We start from the raw sequence: 24,430 nt of genomic DNA on the forward strand, positions 1-24,430 counted from the left end.
AATGTGGGTTGTGTGTGTATGTGGAGAACAGCATATTTTAGGACCCACATTTACTCATTTAAAAAAAAAAAACACTGCTGGAATCCAGTGAGGATGAGTTCTTTTCATGCAGAGATTGGAAGTGATGTGAAGTTATTGGACAATGGATTTAAGGAGGACCAGGGCTCAAATTTTACCTCGGTCACTATCTACCTGTGAGCCGCTGGGCAAATCACTTCATGTCCTTCTGCCTCAGTTTCCTCCTAAGTGTGGCTAATAACAATAACTCACAATACCGAGTTTTGGGGAGACACATGGGTATAGTTCTGTTAAACTTTGCCAACCTTAAATCACCATGTAAATGTGAATTCTTATAATGGTAGATGACCACTCCACCTGTGATGAGTGAAAGGGGCTGCACTCTCAATCACAGGGGGCCTTGATATACCTCTCAGAGGATGTACAGGAATTTAATGACTTGTTTAAGTTGGGTCAGATATAAAAGCTTTGATATGTTTTATGTGTGGATGATGGGATCTTTGAACCCCAAATTGGTCATCTCAGCATATTCGTGAGATCTTATGTGATTGTCCATTATTGTTTATTATTACTGAGGAACAATTAATAAAAGTAGAAAGGTCAGTCAGTGGGAGTTGTTCATGACCACCCTGGGGAGCATTTCCTCCTGACCCTTGAGATGAAGTGGTTTTTCTTGAAGAATATTGGCCAGGATTAAATGCAAAAGACTCTATATAGCAATGACATAGAGGCCGTGATTTTATTTTATTTTATTTTTTATATTTTTTAATGAAATTTTATTTTATTTTTCCAAATTCATACTATGGTAGTTTTTCAACATTCATCAATTTACAAATTTATAAGTTATACATTTTTCTGCCACCCTCCTCTCCTTTCCCCCCTTCCCATGGTGGTGAATAGTTTGATAAAAGTTGTACATGAATATTGGTATTTAACATATTTGTATGTTAGACATTTTCTTTAATTACAACTGAGAGAAAAGAAAGAAAACCATGGGTAAGGAGGAAAAACATAGGAGAAATTTTTAAAAAAATGAACATAGTATGCATTCAGAATCCATGTGTTTTTCTTTTGCATGTGGATGGCATTTTCCATAGCAGATTACTCAGGGATGTCCTTAATCTGTGAACTGATGAGAGGAGCTTCATCCATCTTGGATGATCATCACCCAATGCTGTTATTAATGTATACAATGATCTCTTGGTTCTGCTCCCTTCACTCAGCATCAGTTCATTTAATTTTTTCCAAACTTCTCTAAAATTCAACCACTCATGAGTTCTTATAGAACAATAGTATTAATGTAACATTCATATACCATAATTTGTTCAGCCATTCCCCAATTGATGGGTATCCTCTCAATTTACAACTTTTGCTACTACAAAAAGAGCTGCTATAAATATTTTGGAATGTGGGACTTTTTCCTATTTTTATGATTTCTTTTGGATATAAATCTGGTATTGGTATTGCTGGGTCAAAGGGTATGATCAGTTTTACTGCTCTTTGAGTATAGTTTCCAATTGCTCTCCAAAGTCCAGACCCTGATTTTAAAAATGACCACCACTGCCTCACATGGTTTGTCAGTGGTGACCATAGAAGGTGGCCAGAAGAAAAAAGAAGGATGTTCTCCCTTTAGAATTGAATTTAGCAAGCCCTGGAAATACTCAGAAATTTCTAAATACTGTCCTAGACAGTGGAAACAAAAGGGCAGAAACAAACAATTTTCATCCTCCAAGAGTCTATTTTCTATTGAGGGAACAACATGGGTACAAAAAGCAAATGAAATATGAGTGTGTGTATTTAGTATTTAGAATACAAAGGCAAAAATTACTCATTAAATCAGAAATGTTCAAGAGAAGAATACCTGAGATATATTGCAAAGAAAGAGTACTGAGTTAGGACTCAGTAGGTCTCTGTTTGATCTGCCTCTAACACTAGTAATTACATGGCTCTAGATCCCTCTCTTATTACTCTTTATTTATTTATTTGCAATTTCCATTAAGAATTTAACCTCACCAAAGCACAAAGACTTAATTGAATAATGAATCAAACCAGGAAAAAGAGCTTTCCCAGATGAGTACCTCCTTTTCGGCTGTGCATCCAAGGAGTGTAGTATAGACATAATCACAACTTTCCAGGAGCAAACCATCTAACATGGCCCTAGAGTGTCAATAAGGGCAGCTGTGGAGAGGACACACTGACAGACAGACAGCTGTGCAAACACTTACCATGTCTTTTAAAATGTCTTACTTGATGCACAGCTGGGAAGGCCAAACCTCCCTCCATTATCCACACTGGAGGATCCCAAGAAGGGAAGGACACACTTATCTGTGCTGAGCTTGAAAATCCTTTGCAAGGAGATTGGTGATGCTTTTTGCAAAGATTTTTACTTTCTTAACGATCCATTAGTAAATCTAATGTTAAGGTGTGGAGATATTCTTTGAGCTTATGCTCAAGTATGGAAGAAAAGAAATGGAGATTGGGAGGGGGACAAAAGGATTGTACATAATAAACTGTGGACAGTCTCAGGATCATGGAATTTCAAAGCTGTGGAAGAAATTCTTTTGTCCTTTTCAAATAGAGCTGAACAATAATCCTTCCAATGAATATTTGTAGGAAGTCAATCAGTCAGTATGTTTAAGGACTGAACTGTTTCAGCCTTTATCAGATGATACAAAATCATCTGGATACATAAGCAGAACACAAAACCAAAAGGATAATCCTAAAAAGAATAAGAAATAGTCCTTGAAGAGCTTCAAATCTAGAGGAATACATCATCAAAAAATAAATACAACATAAATTGAGAGAAAAGATCTTTCTCCACTTGATAGGCATTCCCCTAATTGTCCATTCTTTGCTACCACAGAGAATTGCTATAAATATTTTTGTATACACAGATCCTTTCCTGTGTTTTTTGCAGACCATTAATGGTATTAAAGTATTTTCTTTCCCATATTCATTTAGCAAGCATTTATTAATCACCTTCTGTCTACTAGACACTTTGTTAGGTTCTGGTGATAAAAATAACACAAAATAAACAAAGAAAAAATAAAACCCAGATAGAAGCTGCTCTCAAGGAACTAAAATCCTACAGAATGAGAACAAAAGGGATATGGGTAAAGAAACAAGAATGCATAGAAATAAAATACATATAACATGAACACAAAATAAATAGAGTTGAAGAATTGCATTCAAGGGAAACCCATCACCAGTTCAAGGAGTCCATTTCACTCTCGGGTGATTCAATTGCCTAGGAAGCTCTTTTTCATTATTTTTTCTTCTACTCTCTCACCCTCCCACAAGCCTAGATTGACTTCTGTGCAACTTTCTCCTTTGATGCTACTTCAAACAAGACAGAGCAAGTTTAAAATGTCTTTCACCATCGTTTTCCTCACTGCTATCTACTTGCACATCATGCCATCATCTTCATCATCCTCATATTCATCACCATCATCATTAAGCATCCCATCATCATTTTCTTCTTCATAGTAACCGTCATCATCATCCTCTTCAGTTTTGCTTGTGTCTGCTTCCAGTCATAGACTACGAATTTCATGAGGACACGGATTGTCTCTTATCTAAATTTCATGCTTCCTCCAATGCTTCCATATCATTGGACTCTGAAAATATGCTTCAAAACAAGGACAGTAACAACAATAAAAATAGCATATGCATTCTAAAATTAGTGTTGGAGATTTGGGTTTTCCATTCAGAGAAGAAAATGAAAATAGATAAATCATTTTTTCTTGTGACAATTTATGAAATATGTAAATAAAAATGTTTTTAATCCTGACCTAATGTCTTAGAACAGTGAAGTGGAAAGAGTAGTGTTGTTCCTTACACCATTTGACTGATCCTTTGGGTAAGATGGAGGCCTATGAAGTCTAACTATGTGCCTTGGGGCTGCCCTATTCTGGGCACTATCCTCAGATCTACTGATGGGCCCTAGCTCTTCCCCACCAAGTCTTGCCATCTTGATGCACTTTTATACAATATTCTTCTTTGTTGTTGCTATTTTTGTTTTTACAAGATAATGGGGTTAAGTAGCTTGCCCTAGTTCACACAGCTCGTAAGTATCAAGTGTCTGAGGTCAAATTTGAACTCAGGTCTTCCTGGCTCCAGAGTTTGATGCACTTTTGAAGCCTCTGAGCCTTTTCATCATCACTGTAGTATGTAGTGATATATCTACATACATACATTCATTCATAATTCTTTTCACTAATTAGAGGCTGAGCTCCTTGAAGGCAGAGGATGCTTTGATTGTTTTAGTTGCATCACCAGCATTTGAAAAGTGATTGTTGATTTACTGTTAATGTGTTATGGGTAAGTCAATCATCTTAATGTGCCTCAGTTTCTTTCTCTGTAACATGTTACCTACTGTCTCATAGGGACTGTTGGGAGGATTATTTGAGACCCTTTTCAGGAAGTGCTTTCTACATTTCATAGCACTTTCTAAGAATTCTTCCATTTTGTGATAAAAAGGTGCTAAAGGGAAATTTAATTCTGAATTAAGAAAAAAAGGCTTCGATCTTATTATTACCAAAAATAGTTGACTGAGAAAATATCAGTAATAAGCTTATTATTCCCAAATAAGTCAAAGCTTATTTTACTTTGTCTGTGTGTTTAATGAGAATAATCTCCGCATGTTTCTAGAACAAGCTATACACAGGTAAGAGAACAGGGTTTTATAGATGAAATTCAACTGCAATCTATTGCCTTTTCAATAAAAATTTTCCCAAAGATTGTAGAGATTGCAAAATCCAATTCTTATTGTTTTCTGACTCCTGAAAATTGATTTGTTTCCAGTAAAATTCTCCCTTAAAGGATCTTCTCCAAAAATCATGTCCTAATCTTATGTCTCAGCCATAGAAGATTCCCTGAAAGAACTAACAAGAGAGATGACATGGTTCAATGGCCTAATTATTACCACCTGCCAAAGCATAAAATATGGAGATGTGCCCTCCATCCTTACTTGTTGGTAACCACTGTCATGAAAGGTGATCTGGGATAGAAGACTAATTTACATTTAAATGGAAAACAGGATTCCTTGGAGATGGCAAGTTTCCATTCAAATGTTCCTGGTTGTCTCTGATCTTATTTTGTTCATTGCCTTAAACTTTAGAGTGTGGAGGAGTTTTCTAAATGAGATCCCTAATTACTCATCAGTTTGTCCTAAGAATCCACATACAAAAATAGGGAAAAAGAAAGCCTGTTAGAACCACAGAGGTCATCTGTCATCAGTATGTATATCTAGGGAAGACAAGATGGAAACTGAACCAAGTCTAGAATTTATCAAGAGGAGAACAGACTGAATCGCCTTTGGGAAATTGTTTGATATTTTTTATTCACCACAATCTTACCTCTAAAACAAAGACTTGCATTTTGAAAACATTCTTGTCATAGTGTATGGTTCTAGTTCATAAAATATCACAGTCTCTGAAAACTGAAAGGTGAGCACCACCTAAGAAGTAATGAAAAGGTAAAAAATGCCAATCTAATTTGCTCATGGCAGATGAGGGCAGATTTTACTTCACAATCTCATAATTTTGTAAATGCTTAGCTTCATACTGGTTGGGGGCACACAAATAGAGGAAGGGCATATAGACTATAACCTCCTACCAATGAGGAATTATGTGGGAGGGCATGCTATAAAGGAGGCCATCAAAGCTAAGAAAAGAAGTGTGGTTGATCCCCAACAGCAAGAGCCAGGGAAAGCCTAAGATCATAGCTTACATACTCCATTGGGATCCATGAATGTGGCAGTAACTCCAATGAGTCCCATTGGACAGGCAGGTATGAACAAGATAGAGCTATATCAAGAGAAAGAGTACCCATGTCAATGAGATGTCAGATCTACTGAATTGTAGGAGTGTTTTAATATACTTATCTTGGAAATAGAAATTCTCAACATATCTTTTATTATGTTGCATTTCAATAATAATCTGAAGAAATATTAAGTTTAATAAGTCACAATTTATTTTGCCGCTATAAATCTTTATTGAATACTTAGTAGGGACAGATCCCTGAGATGAGTATAGGGTTAGAGTTAAATAAAAATTTAAGTACCGTAAGGTATTTTCCTGCCCTCTTGGATTCTTTTGGCTAGTAAGCAGGTAGACTATGCAAATTAATAAATAAGACAGAAAAGAATCTCCAGTTAAAAATACTCAGACTTATGCAAAAGAAAATACTTTATGAGGGATTGTTACTAATTGGGAGATGATAATGATAGTGATAATATTGACTAACATTTAAGTAACATCTTAAGGTTTGCATTACAAATATTATTTCATTTTATCCTCACTGCACTCCTGGGAGGTAGATGCTATTATTATCTCCATTTTACAGAGGAGGAAACTGAGGCAGACAATGTTTGTGACTTTCACAGAGTCACACACCAGTTAGTAAGAATCTGAGGCCAGGTTTGAGCTGAGATTTTCTTGACTCTGTGGGTAGTGTCCCCTACTGCCTAACAGCTAAGGGGATGAAAGAAGTCAGGTAATGATGTAATATAATAATAATATTAATAATAATGATAGCTAACATTTATATTGCACTTAGTATGATCCAGGTACTGTATTCAATATTTTACAATTGTCATCTCACCAAGGGGTAATTGTGTTTTGTATTTAAGTTTACCGGTAAAACCCAATTTTATTCTTTACAAGAACATCATGATTTCTGAAAATTGCAACTACATCACAAAATGTCTTTTGTCTCCTCCTGCTCTCTGGCTGCCAGTGATTTTGGAGCTTTCCAAGAAACCATCTGTCATCTTTTGCTCTGATGGAGCTATTTACATCAGTTAGTCCTCTGCGATGTCAGGGAAGGGACTTGATGAAGATCATTGTAGCGAGCCCATAAATCAAAGCAAGCCCTAAATGAGCCCTGGATGCTTTGTTTCCTTCCTTTCCTAGTACATCATTCTTTGGGTCTTTGGACTTTTGCCTGTCAAGGATGGTCTTCTGTTTTCAGATCCATAATTGGCTTATGGGAAGGTATCAGAGCTCCAGAGGCCAAGTTGGCACTGAGCAGGAGCATGGCAGGTAGAAGGGAAGAGCAAGGAACCTGCTTCATTCCATTTGGGCTCCCCTACCTACTTCAGTTTCTAACCTTGGGGAAGACTTCCTACCTCTGGACAGGTTTCCTCACTTGCACAAAGTGACCTCTTCCCTGTTGGAAATTTATGAACCTCTGATCTGAGAGGCAATATGGTGGAGCAGATGGAAACCACGTCCCTAGCCAGGAAATCATGGTTTTGAATCTCACAAGTTAATTACTCTCTGAGCCTCAGTTTCCTTATCTCTAAAAACAAGAATGAAATGCCTTAAGGACTCAAGTTGAGGTGAAACCTGAGTGAGATAGCAATGGACCATACTTAGAGTCCTATATAATTGACTGATAGTATTAAAAACTGAAGCAAATAATGATTGTAATATATTAATATAGTGATTCAAACTATACAAAGCATTTCACAGATACTCTCTCAAAATAGCTTTGCAATAATCTTATAAAAAAAGTAACATACCATGAGGAAGCCAGGTAGTGCAGTGGTATCTGAGGTAGTGCCTTAGGTCTGGGGTCAGGAAGACCTGATTTCAAATCTGACCTCAGTTTCTTAATAACTTTAGAACCTGGGCAAGTGACTTAATCTCTAATTGCCTCAGTTTCCTCAACTGTATAGTGGAAAAAATACTAACACTTATCATTTATGATTATTGTGAAGATCAAGTAAAATAATATTTCCAAAGTACTTAAGACAGTGCTTATTTCTATGTAAATATTAGCTATTGTTTGCATGTATATATGCATGTCTCTCTCTCTAGTCATCCCTATTTACTTACACACATATCATATATGCACACATTTATAAAGCATTTCTACAGTGCATTATATTGCATAATGAATATATAATATATCCCATTATATCTAATATAACATTTTATGTACATTATAAAATTGAGACTCCAAGAGGACATGTGATTAGATTTTTTTGTATGAAATCATATTTCCCCAGAGAATCATCAAACCCCCAAATTATAAGGGGATGCAGAGGTCATCTAGATTAAATGCTAACCAGAGCATGAGTTCTGTCTAGAAATGGGAAGATATTGAATTTAGAATCAGGGGAATCTGGGTTCTACTCACAACTCTGTGACTCTTGATTTTTGCAACCTTGAGCAGATTCTTTCCATTCTTTTGACTTTCTTTTCTCATTTGCACAATAAAGGATTTTAATTAGATAGGTGACCTCTAAGAAAACCTTCCACTTCTAAATCTCTGCTTCTGTTATTCCCAAGGAGGATGAACTCACTGGCTCCTAAAATAATCTAGTCATTTTTTAAAATAAACTTTCTAAATCTTAATGCATTTTTCTTCCAATTAAGCTGATACCTATTTCTTTTGTAATTTCTACCCATTGGTCCTTTTTGCCATCTTCTAGAATAAAATGAGAAAGGCCTAATCCAACCTCCAAGTCAAATTCAAATTCTGAAGGGAGCTTTCATAATCCCTTAAATCCTCTCTTCTTCAGGTTAAGCATCCTCCTGGCTTAAAGTCTTCTCATTTCTGCTATTTACTTCTGAACATATTCTGGCTTAACTGGATCCCTATTAAAAGAAGATCTAGAACTAAATCTAATTCCACAGCTGCCTGCCCAGGGCCTTCATCACCTTTTGAAAGTAGACACTCCCCTATTTTTTCTTTTAGGATTTTGCAAGGCAAATTGGGTTAAGTGGCTAGCCCAAGGCCACACAGCTAGGTAATTATTAAGGGCCTGAGGCCGGATTTGAACTCAGGTACTCATGACTTCAGGGCCAGTGCTCTATCTACTGTGCTACCTAGCCACCCCGACACTCCCCTATTATTAAGAAACTTGGATCCTTATTTTATTTTTGATGACCATGTTGTACTTCTGTTTCCAGTGGGCCTCACTAAACCTCATGGGTCTTGTCTTTCATACATAATGTTTTCTCCCCATCTCTTCCCAATCCCTCCCTAGACTTCTGTAGTTGATTGTTTGAGCCCATCTTCAGGATTTTATATTTATATTCTATTTCCCAGTGAAATACTTTACTGCCTGAAGACCTGCCCAGAGAAGTTCAGAAAGGTCACTTGCAACTAAGTTTGCCATTAGACAATGACTAATTATTTTCTTGATAACAAGCCATCAATCCTATAAAAATATAAGAGCTCTCTCTATGCACCTCATGTCCAACAAGGCATTGATAGCGGAACAGGGATGTCAGAAAATAGGACTTAAAGTCCCAATAATCCAATAATTTTTCAAGCTTCCTACAAGAATATATTCAGGGGCAGCTAGGTGGCTCAGTGGATAGAGCACTGGCCCTGGAATCAGGAGTACCTGAGTTCAAATCCGGCCTCAGACACTTAATAATTACCGAGCTGTGTGGCCTTGGGTGAGCCACTTAACCCCATTACCTTGCAAAACCCCCCCTAAAAATAAAAGAACTTATTCAACCACTGGATGAATAAATGAATTGTTGTTGCTAAACAACCTCATTCCTGAAGAAACTGAACTTTATCCATGTTGACATTTTTTGCCAGAAGTCATGAATGAGGAATTTAAATAGTAGGATGTTCTGAAGATCTCCTCAGAAATGTAAAGAAACTCATGAAATTCATAAAATTGGTTTCATTGTTTACCCCAAGGTACAAAGTTTCATATTGTGGGACAATCAGTCATCTCATTTTCACATGTTCATCATATGGAAAATTAAAGAAATCAATATTAAAATAAGTAGAACCCAGATGCCAACAGAAATAGAACGATCCTGTACAAGATCCTTGAAACAATATTAAGAGGTACTTTTTTCTTCAGTGACTTCAGTCTGAAGGTAGTTATAAGAAACACGCTAAAAATACTATGAAAAATATGACTATGGATTAAGAAAGGAAAGTGGTCAAAAGTTCCTAAGAAGTGTGAGATCTGGAGATGGGAGCAGTCCGTGAAGGAAGCAGAAAGAATTTGTTTAACAGACACTAAAAGATATTAGAAATTAAACTAGCTGTATTTCTAAGAGATTAGAAAGATTAATTATTGTCAGCATTATTTTCAAATCATTTTTCTATTGACGTTCTAAGAATTGGCTGACTCTTCGAAGCAAAGAACAAAATTAGTACAAACTTTGAAGAAAGAATCAAGATACTATTTGCAATTATAATAATAATAACTTTAACCTGAAAAGTTTAAAGATATTGATTTTGAAAAATGAAAAGTAGATGAATGAAAAATATTGATTTTAAATATCACCATTTCATGCAAAAATGCAACTGATGAAGAATGTTCATCCCAAAGAAGTCAACAAAACAAAACAATCAACTCACTCTGCAATCACTTGACTTCCTTTACAAGCGGAATGAACCTCTACCTTATAAAGAATCTTCTCTTCCACCTGCTTGTGAGGTATTCATTCTGGCTTTACTTGAAGCTCTCATATGAGAGAAAGTTGAATTCCAACCACATCATTAAAAAAAAGAATGCTTTGGAGACATGTCAATCCTGTGATTGATTGAAATGTGGAATAAAAGATTTCTGCCTAACTTAAAAGGCAGAAACCACTATCTCCTGGGCAACCACTCTACTTGTAGAGGTTTATAATTATGGGGAAATTTTCCCTGATATGGAGCCTAAATTTGTCTTTTTGAAATGCCAACCTATTATTCTTAAATCTGCCTTCTCAAAAAAGAAGTCTAAAATAGCTATGGATTAGAGAGTCACTGAGATTCCTTCCAAAGTCCAAAGTTTGTGATTTCACATTAACTCATTGTTTGTCCTTCATTTTTGATGATGACCATGATATCAGGAAGGTGATGCCATGACAATCACATGAATTAGATTTGAGGGAGGGATATTGTGCTGTCACCAGCCTCACTTTCTCCTCTTGAGATAGTTCAGTAGCCAAATATGAATCAAGATATGACCCTGGATGCAGGGCAATCAGGATTAAGTGACTTGCCCAGGGTCACACAACTAGTAAGGAGCAAGTGTCTGAGGCCCAGATTCAGATTCCCATCCTCCTGAATCTGAGGCCAGTGCTCTCTCTATGCCCCACCTAGCTGCCCTCTAGCTCTTATATTCAAAGACAGCTCTAAAGTGTTTTGGAGAGTGACTGTGGTTAAAGATTAAATACTAATCATCATTACTGTAATTATTTATTTTGGGTTTGGTGATAAAATTTCAGAGGAACAGAAATTTACTTCTATAATCATGGTTTAATGAAATGTCATTAAGTTACCATCATATTAATATTCCTCATTGAACATAGCTATTAGCAACTATTTTATATGGGGTAGAAATAACTAAGTGGGAAGGCTATTTCTTCAAAATTGATAATCACAAAAGGAAGGAGTAAACATAATTCTATTATTGCAAGCTTTTTCCAAGAATGAGTTTTCGGGCACTCAATTCATTTACATTTTCCAAGCATCCCTCATAGCTTCTTCTAGGGGTTCCTTGCTGACTATGACATGGTGCACCACCTTGATTATTTCCTAAGAGTACTGCTCAGCTTAAAATAATATTCAATCTTCTGGTGAGAAATCTTTCTCACCTAGACAGGCTGATGTTAGAATAAAAAGCATGATATAGTCCATCATGATGCTGCAGCCAAAACTTTGCCTTTTGAATAGAAACTCCTTGAGGGAGGGACTCCCGCTTTCCATACTAGTTCGCAGCAGTGTGTAGCGTGTAGCAGATTCTTGTAGGTATAGCTATAGCTCACAAAGAACCCAGTCTGGAGGCAGGAATATTCATCTTCCTGAATTTGAATCTGGCCTTAAACATTTACCAACTCTGTGACCCTGGATAAGTCACTTTTTTCCTGCTTCAGTTTCCTCATCTGTAAAATGAGCTGCAGAAGGAAAATTACAAACCACTCTAGTATTTTTGCCATGAAAATTCCAAAGGGGGCACAGCTAAAAATGATTGAGCAACAACATAAGCTGACTGATTATCTTTTTGTTCTCAGATCTTTGTACAATGCCCTACATACACTAGGCATGCTTGCTGATGGATTGACTTTGTATCTCCATCTCCCAGGACATTATCTGACAAAGAATAGGTGTTTAATAAATGCATGTTGCATAGAATTCTTTTGAAGGCACTGCTCAGAGTTTGGACTTCATTGGAAAGACCTTCAAGAACTTAGGGCTACTTTGGGCCGTAATAAACCGTTGGAGGAGAATGTCACTGGACGATGCTTCCAATCACCCCCATAAATAATATTCTGAAATTCTCTGTGATGTTTTTCAGCTTTGGAATATTTAGAGCTGCTTCTGAGGATTTCTTTGCATTTCCTTTTCAAGATGTCAGCATTGGCCATAATATGCTCAGAAAGGGAAGCTCACAAGCACCATCTCCTTTCAATTTGCCAAATTTGAAACAGAGGACAGAGCTGGAATAAACTGTGGGTCCCAGCCAGGGTTGGCCTGCCTAATCCCTATTGTCTTAAATGTTTCCTTTGGCTAAGAGACAATTGTGCCCCAAAGCACAGCGGAGAAGGGCAGTGTACCAACAGTATCCAAACCTTCCAATTACGGTGAAACAAAATGGAGCTATATTGGATAAGTGGGATTCTCCTGTCTCCATAGAGATATACAAGTGTGCAGAATTATTCTTTCTGTAGGCAAGGATGATTTACCTGAATTAAAACAATTTCAAAAGCGCATTCTTCCCCAAATTATAACTGGATGAATTTCTGGGATGCTGCTTTGTGGTGTGTCAGCCCACATCAGATTCAAAACAACTTGGCTGGTTGCAATCATATCCAACTGTGGTTTCTGCTGATGCCTTCTGGGTGAGGGAACCTGCTTCATCTGTCCAAGGAAACTTTGCTCATTGTCTTGTTTTGTCTTCCTTAAAACCCAACCCTGTTCTCCCCCAAACCCCTCAATTCAATGCTGTAACGTTTTCCCCTCACCTGTAAAAAAAAGTCCTTTATTTAACACCTCTTTTATATGAGATAATTTCCCCCATTCTTCTCCCTCCCTTCCCTCTCCCAGTACATTCCTCTCTCTCTCCTCTTAATTTTATTTTTTAAATTATTCTATCATAGTCAATCCCTATTCTTGCCCTCTTTGTATATAAACTCCTTTAAACTGCTATAATGTCAAAATTATTATGAGTTATGAATATAATCTTCCTTATAGAAATGTAAACAGTAAAACTTCATTGAATCCTTTTTAAAATTTATCTTTCATATTTGCCTTTTTTATTTCTCTTGAGTCTTATAATTGAAAATCAAATGATGTATTCAGCACTGATCTTTTGATTAGGAATGCTTGTTACAATTTCTATTTTTCATCAAATGTCTATTTGATCATATTCAGTTTTCCTGGGAAGGTTATTTTTGGTTGAAATCCTTACTCCTTTGCTTCCCCAATCTATTCCATATTCTCCACTCCTTTAGCATGAAAGCTGCTAAATCTTGTGTGATCCTGACTGTGGCTCCATGATATTTGAATTGTTTCTTTCTGACTTCTTGAAATATTTTCTCCTTCACCTGGAAGTTCTAGAATTTGGCTATAATATTCCTGGGAGTTTGTACTTCAGGATTTCTTTTAAGTGATTCTTTCAATTTCTATCTTACCTTTTGGTTATAGGATAGTAGGGAAGTTTCCCTTTCTTTTCCCCTCCTTTTTTTGTTTTCTTGTTTCTCTTTTTGCAAGGCAATAGGGCTAAATGACTTACCCAAGGTCACACAGCTTGGTAATTAGTAAGTGTCCGAGGCCAGATTTGAACTCAGGTCCTCCTGCTGCCAGGGCCAGTGCTCTATCTACTGTACCACCTAGCTGCCAGGGAAGTTTCCTTTAAAATTTTTTCAAGCATATTGAGACTTTTTCTGCTCATTGCTTTGGGTAATCCACCAATTTTTGTCTTTCTTTGACCTATTTTCTAGATCAGTTGTTTTATTCCGGTGAGATATTTCACAGTTATTTTTTATTTTTTCCACTCTTTTGACTTTGTTCTATTATTTCTTGATGTCTTCTGGAGTTATTCATTTCTACCTGTTCAATTCTAATTCTTAATAAATTATTCTTTTCGATAGGGTTTTGTACCTCTTCTTTCATTTAGTCAATTATGCTTTTTAAGAATTCTATTAGATTCTTTTTTGTGGTAATATTTTGAATTTTAAAAAATTGTAATATAATCACCTGCCTTTCTTTGCAAATGCATCTATGATAAAAAATGATACCTCAAAAGAATCTTTCATCTCTTTTGCCTTTCTATCCTCCTTTTTACCAATTATCCTGATTCTGAATTTGGGATATAGCTTCATGTTTCACTATCAATTTCAACTGTTTATTCTTAAAAAAAAAATGAAAGGCCACAATCAAGTTAGTGAAAAATGCCTTCACATACATTCTTGGGTATTGTGGAGCCCCAACAAATGGTTGCTAAACCAGATTTTTGGCTTTCTAGCAGGCTCTGATATGTCATATGGAAACAGATATTTGTTAACTCTTCTCCACTCCCAGTATGCGTGTATGTGTGTGCACACACATACACACACACACACATACAAACACACACGTGACTCATTGAAAGCTGAATCACTGTTATTGTCTTCATGCTGTTTCTCAGAATGAATTATATGTAATAGAAGCAGCCCTCTATTCCTTCTTTCCTTCCTACTCTGGGCTCCATTTTCACAAATATGGTTTCTTGCAAGCAAAGCCAGAATAAAACCATCCTGGACCTCCTATGCCAAATTTTCTAAGATCTGTTTTCCAAAGCTGTCATCAGGCTCCTTCTGTTCAGCCTCTGTGGGGAGGTGAGCTGGCAATGAAGCAATGATTTTGGGTCCATCACTCAAGTCAGCCTTGAATGCAGAAGCCCTCTTATTTTCCTGGTTCCCTGGACTCCCTTTGAAAAGAAAAATGCCACTCCTATGTGTCCTGTACTGTTTTCTTGACACATCTATGGACCCTTTTTTCAAGTTCCTGGCTTGAATGCAAGAGACAATCTTCCTTTTAAGCCTCCCTTTCCTTCCCATGCTGTTGGTGAGCAATCTTAGGATCATGAATTTTGAGTTGTCTTTGAATGTTTCATTCCTAAAGCTGAAGTCACCTGATTTCATGAGACATGCCAACAGCTTCCAAAAATAATATCCTCAGCAAACGGGAATCAAGGGGAGAGACTAAGATTGTTCCTTCATTTAGTAATTTACATGTCAACATTAGCATGATTACATTGGCAACTGGTGAATAATTCAATCATAAATGCCCACCCCCTCCTACCAAATTGTCCATGAAATCCTATTTGTGGACATGCAGTCACCTAAATAAACACTCAGTCTGGTAGATTGGTACTTACACCATAGCTGAATATACTGCAGAGGAGAGAGAGAGAGAGAGAGAGAAGTATCTCACCTGATAATTAACTCTGGCACATAATTAGCTACATTTTTACAGTTGAGGAAACTGAGGCTGATAGGGGTTTAGCAATTTGCCCAGCATCACATAGCTACTAAGTATCTGAGGCTGGATTTGAACTTGAGTTGTCCTGATTCTAGACCTAGCACCTTTTCCACTGCAGTATTACCTGTCACTAATTTCATTAATCTACAACCAAAAAGGACCTCAGAAGACAACTAGTCCTTCATTTTGCAGATGGAAAAACTGAGATTGAGCCAAGTAGGTTAAGTAACTTACCTGGGTTCTTCCAGCTAGTAAGAGTCAGAGGTATATTTCATTGTTCCAGAGTTAAGGGATGAATGGGCCACCCTGGCCATGTCTCTTTTATTTCAAATGTTTTGGAACCAGTAGTTTCTTTCTGATACTTTTACTTCTTAAAAATGAATATATTTTATTTTAACATCCCTTACACCCCCCCCCCCAATCCCATTTCTTATTGGGCCTGCAGCATATTCAACACAGACTTGAACATGGAGGCACACCTCTTCTTCCCTAGATTCCTTGAAAATAAAATTCAGTTGGTTTTTTGTTTTTTTTTTTTTTTGCTGTTGTTGTTGAGTTATTTCAGTTGGGTCCAATTCTCCGTGACTCCTTTTGGGTTTTTCTTGGCAAAGATACAGGAGTGGTTTGCCATTTCCTTCTCTGGCTCATTTTATAGCTGAGGAAACTGAAGCAAACAGGCTTAGGTGACTCACCCAGAGTCATATAGATGGTATGTGGCTGAGACCAGATTTGAATTTAGGAAGTTAAGTCCTCCTGGCTCTAGGCTGAACATTCTATCCATTGCACCATCTAGCTACCCCTTCAATATTTTAGTTGCCACATAAGAATACCAAGAGTAATAATAGTAACCCATCTTGACAGGGCATTTTCAAATTTATAAAGTACTTTCCTATATATCATCTCTTAAGCCTCTGGAAGAGCATCCAACCTGTCAGTTTGTTACTCATGTTCCTATCAAGTTATACGTGCCCAGGATGACTCTTTTGTCCATTGTGGTATATGTCACCACTGATGAGACATTGCTACAATCACATTTGTATTTTTTTTAGGTTTTTTTTTTTTGCAAGGCAAACATAGTTAAGTGGCTTGCCCAAGGCCACACAGCTAGGTAATTATTAAGTGTCTGAGACCAGATTTGAACCCAGGTACTCCTGACTCCAAGGCTGGTGCTTTATCCACTACACCACCTAGCTGCCGCACATTTGTATTTTTCTGATGGCTCTGATTGTCTCCATCTTAGCTAACTCTTCTGAAATTGTGGAGTTCCACAGAGTTTCATCTGAAATATGGCTGTTAAAAAGACCAAACTTTCAAGGGGAAGTCAAAATGACAGAGAAGAAGGAAAACTACAGGGAGTCACCCTCCTCCACAATTCATCCAAAAAGATCTAGAAAACATAATGGAACATATCATCATTATGGTGAGGTATGTTTCTAACTAGAAAGACAGAGATATCTAAACATACTTTAAAGAGGGTCTATCCAGGTCTGTTGTACCCCATGACATATTCCAGCATAGGGAGGGGCTGTATGTGTACAAAGGCAAAAAGAAGTCTTATACTCAGCTGAGAGAAACCTGACCTTTTGGAGGGTTCTGGAATAGATACTATAGATCTGTTGATCATTGCTCAATTCTGGGTAACAAATCCAAGTTGGACTGTGGAGAGGACAGTATATAAGGGTAATGGTATTTAAAGTAAGGAGAAGTATGTAAGGGAAAGAAGTCATAGGCTGTGGGCTCTATAAAGAATAAGGAGCATTTTCAGAACCAATTAAATCTGTATGTGTCAAACCAAGGAGTGTGGCAGAGTCACACATCCAGATTCAAAGCTAAACCAAATCCAATTCAAACCCAATATAGCAGAATAATCAGGGAAGGAATTTCAAGACAAAGGGAATCTAAGATTATTGACAGTGGATAATTCCAAGCATCAGTTGACTAAAACTCCAATTGAGATAAGACCACATGCCTGTTGTTCAGCTCCAAACCCAGATTAGGAACTAACAGAGCTCAGATCAGAGGTGAAATCATCAGAATTTAGGTGACTGGAGGCTTCCATGAGATCTTGGCGCAATGCAACACTGAGGACCCCAAGCCCAGACATTCACTTCAGGAATGCATGAGCCTTGTTCTAATATATAAAGTCTGAACATAGTTTGGAAAGCTCATCTCTTCCTAAGAAGCTATTATCATGGTAAGAAGATACAAACTCAGAAGAAGAAAATGATTCCAAAGCATCTCTAAGCAGTTTTAAAGAAAAACATGACTTGGACAAAGATTCAACTGAATAAAGTAAATGTTTTAAAATAAATAAATTAAATTATTAATAATCAAATAAATTAATAATTAATCAGATTAATAAATTAATTAAATAAATTAAAATGTTTTTATTAGTGAAAAGAGAGAACTAAATGGGAAAGAAAAAAAGGAGTGCTGTGGAAGAAATAATGAGAAGGGAATTAACAACTTGGGAGAAGAGGTATAAAACCATCCCAAGGAACAAACTTCCTAAAAGTTAAAATGGACCAATGGCTCCATAATCAAGAAGAAATTATAAAAACACAAAGGGGAAAGTCTGAAAAATAGAAGAAATGTCAGCTATCTCAGCAAACAATAAACAACAAAATTAAAGGAACCTAGAAAATTGATTGAAAAATCAGTCACTGGACTATTTGAAAATCATAGCCAAAGAAAGAGCCTAGATATTGTATTTCAGGAAATTCTAAACACAGCAGCAGCAACGACAAAAACTCTTCCCATATCTCTTGAAACCACAGGACAAAAATAGAAATAGGACAAATACATTAATATCCTCAAGAAAGAAATCAAAAAAACACGATAGACAAAATTCAGAACTTCCAGGTTAAAAAAAAAAAAAGAAACTACTACAAGCAGCCAGAAAGAAAAGATTAAAGTACCATTGGCTTCACAATTTAGTAGTAACAAATATAAAAGTGTAGATAACTTGGAATATGATTTCCCAGAAGGCCACGGATATGAGCCTAAAACCAAGAATGTCTTTCCCAGAAAAAGGAAAAAGTATTAAAATCTTGCAGAAGGGAAAAGAAGAATCTTTAATGCAACAGAGGAATTCTATTGCATTCCGTTTTTTTTTAGTTTTTTTTTTTTTTTTGCAAGGAAGTGAGGTTAAGTGGCTTGCCAAGGCCACACAGCTAGGTCATTATTAAGTGTCTGAGGTCAGATTTGAACTCAGGTCCTCCTGACACCAGGGACACCACATAGCCACCCACATTCCTGTTTAAAAAATAAAAACAAAAACAAAAAAAAGCAAAGATGTATAGAAACCTTGAAGTGCAAACACAGGAATATGAAACTTTTTTTAAAGTAAGTATAAATTAGTAAGGGACCAAAGAAGGATACCTGTTTATATTCAACTAGGGGAATGATCCACTTCCCCTCCATATCTTCACACTGAGAAAATGTAATTAAGCAGAGAGCCTTAAAGTGGTTCCATTATGTACAGATGATCTTAAAAAATAACAGAATGTAAGGAAAGCAAATTTGCTAGGTTAAGAAAGAACTAGCTCACATAATGGGATGAGCAAGTAGAAATATATAAAACTAAGGAAGAAGAGATGAGGAGCAGAAAATATTTACACCTCACTATCAACTGAATTGTCAAAGGAGATGAGTATATGCCCAACACACACACACCCAATTAGATATCAAAACATTTCACTACAAAGAAAAACAGGAGGGAAAAGGGAAAATAAGAACCACAATATCATATCATGATAAAATTATTTTTATTATGTTATCAATTGTTTTAAAATTAATTAATATTAAATTATTTTTAATTATATATTATTTTTTAATAAAAATAATTGTAACATCTCATTTGCTAATTGCATATAATTAGAAACTGAAGGCATTCTAGTCATTTGGAGAATGACTAAGTAAGTTAAAGTATGTGAATGTGATGGGCTGCAATTATGCTATAAGAAGTGATGAAAGGGATGGTTTCAGAGAAACCAACAAAGTCTTGTATGAACTGATGCAGAGTGAAGTGAGCAGAACCAGGAGAATAATTAAACAATCACAACAATATTATACAGACATGCAATCCTAAAAGAATTGGGAGCTCTGACCAATACATTGATAAGCCATGATTCCATAGATCTCTTGATAAATCATAGAGTTTTATCCCCTCATAGAGGGAGAATAGAAGGAATCAGTGTGCAGAATTTGAAGTGTTTTTTTTTTCTGGACATAGCCATTGTGGAAATTTATTTTGAATGCAGAAAATGTTGCTTTAGAGTTTTGAAAGAGATTGGATCCTTCTAGGGGGAGCTTGGTAGCACTGTAATGGATAGGTCCAGGCCTTATGTCAGGGAGACTTATCTTCATGAGATCAAGTCCAAGCTCAGATACTTACTAGCTACTAAGTATCGCTTTCTTCATGAAGTTATTACTGATCCTCCACTCAGTCAATTAGTCAGTCAATAAACATTTAGTGAACATAGCAAGCTATTCTAGTATGCTTGCCAAGAAAACTCCATGGTATTCTATGATCCAGAGTATAAGAAAGAGTTGGACAAGTCAGAACTAAATGAAAAGAACAACATTAACAACAACAAAAGACTTTTCATAAGCCAGACATTGTGCTAAGGTCTGAGATTCAAAAAAAAAAAGGCAAACACATATCATCCCTCCCATTCCATCCTCAAAAATGCATATTTTAATAGGAGATATTGTTCACAAATAAGACTGTATAGTTAAGATACACAGGCATAGATATCCACACAGATGTGTGTATAAATTTACATAAACACTCAAACTAGCATTTATTTTGTAGATAGAGATGCAAATATATATATATATTTGCATACACACACATATATTTTCACATATACACATACATTAAGGCAGACTCCTTTCATTGTTGTGCTTTTATCTTCAGCAGTATTTGTGGATTATTTGATTGTGACTTTGGGATGCCTTGATATATCTTAAGTATCCATAGCTTTGGGGGAAAAGTTTGTTTTTCTTGACCCCCACTTCACATGCTAATCTTAATATATTGTGCTTTCCTTGCCTCCTTAATATTCCAGACTGCTTAACAGCTTTTAAGTGTTAATGCGATCCTCAGAGTACTAGAGAATTTGATAGTGACCTGTCCTCTTCCATACTTACTGAACATTTCCCAACTGGACAGGTAACTGCTAATTTTAATCTAAGAAGTCACTTTAAAAATGATTTTAGAAGAAGAATTCTAGGCCAGCTGTATGGGTATGCTCCATTAATCTTTGAAGGCAGCTGCCACATTCATAGCCAGAAATGATAGGACAGGAAGGAAATGGCTTTTCCATCATTTTCTTTTGGCTTCTAAATGAGGGGTCATTGAAGATCTAAGTTTGGGTCATCAAGGTCCAAGATAGATAGTCTGACTTGAAAATGTCGTTCTCTCCTCATTTGTCACTGTCAATTCATGTGCTGAGTTTAGACTTGGAATCATCTGTGTTGTTACTTAGCTGCTCTTCAGACTTGAAAAAATGGAATCAAATAAATGAAAATTGTACAATATGAAGTATCTGCCAGGTAGCCTGGTGTTGTCCAGGAAGCATGATGAAGGGGAAAATGGAATTTTTGCATCAGAGGACATGGTTTTAAATTCTGACTCTGACATTTGCTAGGTAACAGAGTCTGTGCTTGACACAGTGGATAGAGAACAGTGGGCCTAGAGTCAAGAAGATCTGAATTTGGATCTCAAACATTGACTCAAGCATGACCCTGGGCAATTCATTTAACCTGTTTGCATCAGTTTCCTCATTCATGAAATAGAGATAGTAACTTTTATCTCCAATGATTTGTATAAGGATCAAATGAAATAAAAAACTTGTAAATACATTTTTAGCACATTATCTGAAACTGTGAGTGCTATAGAAATGCTTATCATTACCTCATCACCTTCATCATCATCATCACCATCATCATCATCATCATCATCACCAACTTGTGACCATGGGAAAATCACATCATCTCCTTGACTCAGTTTCCTGAGCTATAAAATGAGGCCATTGTACTTGATGATTTCCAATGCCCCTTCTGGCTCTCTATGATCATTTTTATATTGTGTATAATGCACTTGAATATTGATGATAAAATGTTGAGTTTCAATTACCCTTTATTTCCCATGGCCTACATTCTGTTTGGGGTTAGAGTATAAATCATGAAAAATATGTCATGTTTATTTGGAAAACTTCCTTCGTCAGTGAAGATACCAATCCACCTAGGACTTAATAGATAAAATATCATGAAAAATTTGAGTCACATTCAAGTTAAGCCATTTGTTCTTGTTTATTATGCTTCCCTATACCCCTATTTTCTCTAGGCCATCGAAATCTGAAGCTACACTAGGAGGCTGGGTCCTCAGAGATGTAGCTGCTCCACCTTTTGTTCAGAGTATTAGGGAGCAGGGTATCTGGGATGTGGGGGTACCCAACTTGCAGAAGAGCATTTCTAACTCATATTGGTCTTATTAGCCACAGCCAGACACAGTCTAATTTGTCTCAGATAGTGATGTTTTGGTCTTCTTTGATAACAGAGGACAAGAACCAACCAACTCTTCATTAATAAATCAACTTATTCAATTTACTCTTAGCAAATGCATAACAATTACCCAGCATCCCCTTCTGTTCCAACAAATAAATTACAAATCACCTGAGATATATACTTCCCCACTGGTGCACAGTTTCATTAGAGGATATTGGACACAAACTTGGAGTATCTTGGTAGTGAGCCAGATGGGTAAAGAATACAGGTGACCAAGACAACTCACTGATCTGGAACTGTATACCTTGATATCCTTTCTCAGGAACTGCAGTCGTAAAATTGATCAGTATAGTGTCTGAGTGGAATGGTTGATTCCATTTTTTTTTTAGGTTTTTACAAGGCAAATGGGGTTAAGTGGCTTGCCCAAGGCCACACAGCTAGGTAATTATTAAGTGTCTGAGACCAGATTTGAACCCAGATACTCCTGACTCCAGGGCCTGTGCTTTATCCACTGCGCCACCTAGCCGCCCCCTGATTCCATTTCTAAGCTGGGCTACTCTCAGGCTAAACCTGGATTGTTTTGCTGTTGGATCAGGCAGCTTCACTGCTACAAGACTGGGCTACCTTTCCACCAAAGTGGCCTATTTGGCCAGTAAGACAAGCCAATTTACTTCAGGCATAGTGCTGCACTCCCTCAGAAAGGGCAGTGACCTCTCTTGGCCTAGAAATTACAGAAATGTTTCCGCTTCTGTTCCCTGGGATCTGTGGGTTTCCTCCTTCCCAGGCAATAGGTGGCAATGCAAAAGGGATTTAGCCCCTCTTTTGCTAATCCATTTTCCCAGGAAGCAAATGGCAGTGAGTTATAGACCTCTCTTATCACTTTGAAGTATTTGCTTAGACCAATAATCCTGGTTCAAGACTGTGTCCCTTCAGTGAAAGATCTGAAAGTAGCTTGATGGTGATTTACCAGTATATTGCCAAATCCTTATCTCTGTTGGCTAAGTCATAACCAAGTAATATATATTTGTGCAATAATCAGAAAACAGTTCTGGAATGCAGACTTCCCCACTTTTTAACTCCTGATGTCTTTAGTAAAATAAGCTACTGAGTAAAAGAGCTGTGAGCACCGAGGAAGTGTTTTTCCCGGAAATTACATTGTCTCTGTTGACAGCTTTCATAGTGATTTTTGGGGAGGAAGGGGTAATGAAAAATTTCACATTTTTTTTTCTTTTTATTTGCCCCCTTAAGTTATCAAAATTGCCAAAGTCTGACAGACTTTACATCAGTGTTAGAAAAAAACATTAGCACCTTTGTTTTCCCAACTCCAAGTTCATCATCCTTTCCAATACATTTCTGCCACACTACAACATTTTGTGTGCAAATACAAGAGTATTTGGTAGAGAAGTAGGCTCAACCACTGGTAGCATCATCCATGTAAATCTGGTAGAACTCTAAAGAAATTGGAAGAGTATTGGACGTCATTAAAAGAGTAAATGCAAATCTTTATTTTTGTCAACCTTTGAGGATTAGGACCTATCCATTTATACTTAGGAAAATATGTGCAAATGTGCTTTGATTCTCCTTGGGGTTACTTCATTTATGGACTAGTGCCCACTGACAGCACTTTCTCACCTGTCTTTCACAGTTATTTGCCTTACTTGGTCGATGTTAGTTCTGCATCCTAATTACTTGATGACTATATGGGTGTGGAGTTGATGGATTCTATGGCAGTACCAGTTTTCCATGGACCATCTAACTCTGTGGTCATGTCTCAAACAACATACACAACTTTGATTATTGGAATCTAATAACTTAGCAAGAAATTCCTAGGAGAAAAAGAACCTGTGATAAATAGTGGTTCTATTGCTCACAGGACTCTCTTATTGAGGCAAGGTAAATTATCCAACATCACTCAGCTGAAACAAGCTAAGATTTTGTTGCTCATAGAACCTTCTTGGTAAGTGGAGGAGATTTCAGGGACGATAGTTGTACATTATGGAGTATAATTAGGCTTGGTCCATGAACTGGCTCTTCTTTACCTGAAAGAGAAAGAAAACTATATAAAAGAACCTGAGATGACTTTGGAGAATCCCTTTGAGAATCCCATGCATTTACTTTCAGATTACTCCTTGCTCAACAATGAAGAGGCCAATGTAGTATTTAGAGATAGGTCTTATTATTTGACTGCTTAGGTCAGTTACAATTATAATAAATACAAATAGATAAATCTAAGAGATTATTTAAAAGAAAGAAAATGTGATAGGACTTTGTGATTGCATAAAGATAAAGGGGGAAGGCAAGGAGAATTAGATGGTATTGAGTCTGACTGATGATGTCATTGAAAGAAATAGGAAAGTGGAAATGTCTAGGAGAAAATCAAATAAACAAACCAAAAAAAAAAAAAAAAAAGGATTTGGCACTGAATAAGACAGGGGAGTTAATTTAGTCCTTCATCTTAAAC

The 24,430-nt window shown here is 36.7% G+C and overlaps 1 protein-coding gene across 6 annotated transcripts in view; it reads left to right on the forward strand.

Annotated features, from left to right (window-relative positions):
- Nucleotides 1–24,430, forward strand: part of HDAC9 (histone deacetylase 9) — a 947,449-nt gene that overhangs the window by 731,533 nt on the left and 191,486 nt on the right. The window lies entirely within an intron of this gene.

The sequence above is a fragment of the Macrotis lagotis genome, chromosome 7 (assembly GCF_037893015.1).
Source record: "Macrotis lagotis isolate mMagLag1 chromosome 7, bilby.v1.9.chrom.fasta, whole genome shotgun sequence".
NCBI lineage: Eukaryota > Metazoa > Chordata > Mammalia > Peramelemorphia > Peramelidae > Macrotis > Macrotis lagotis.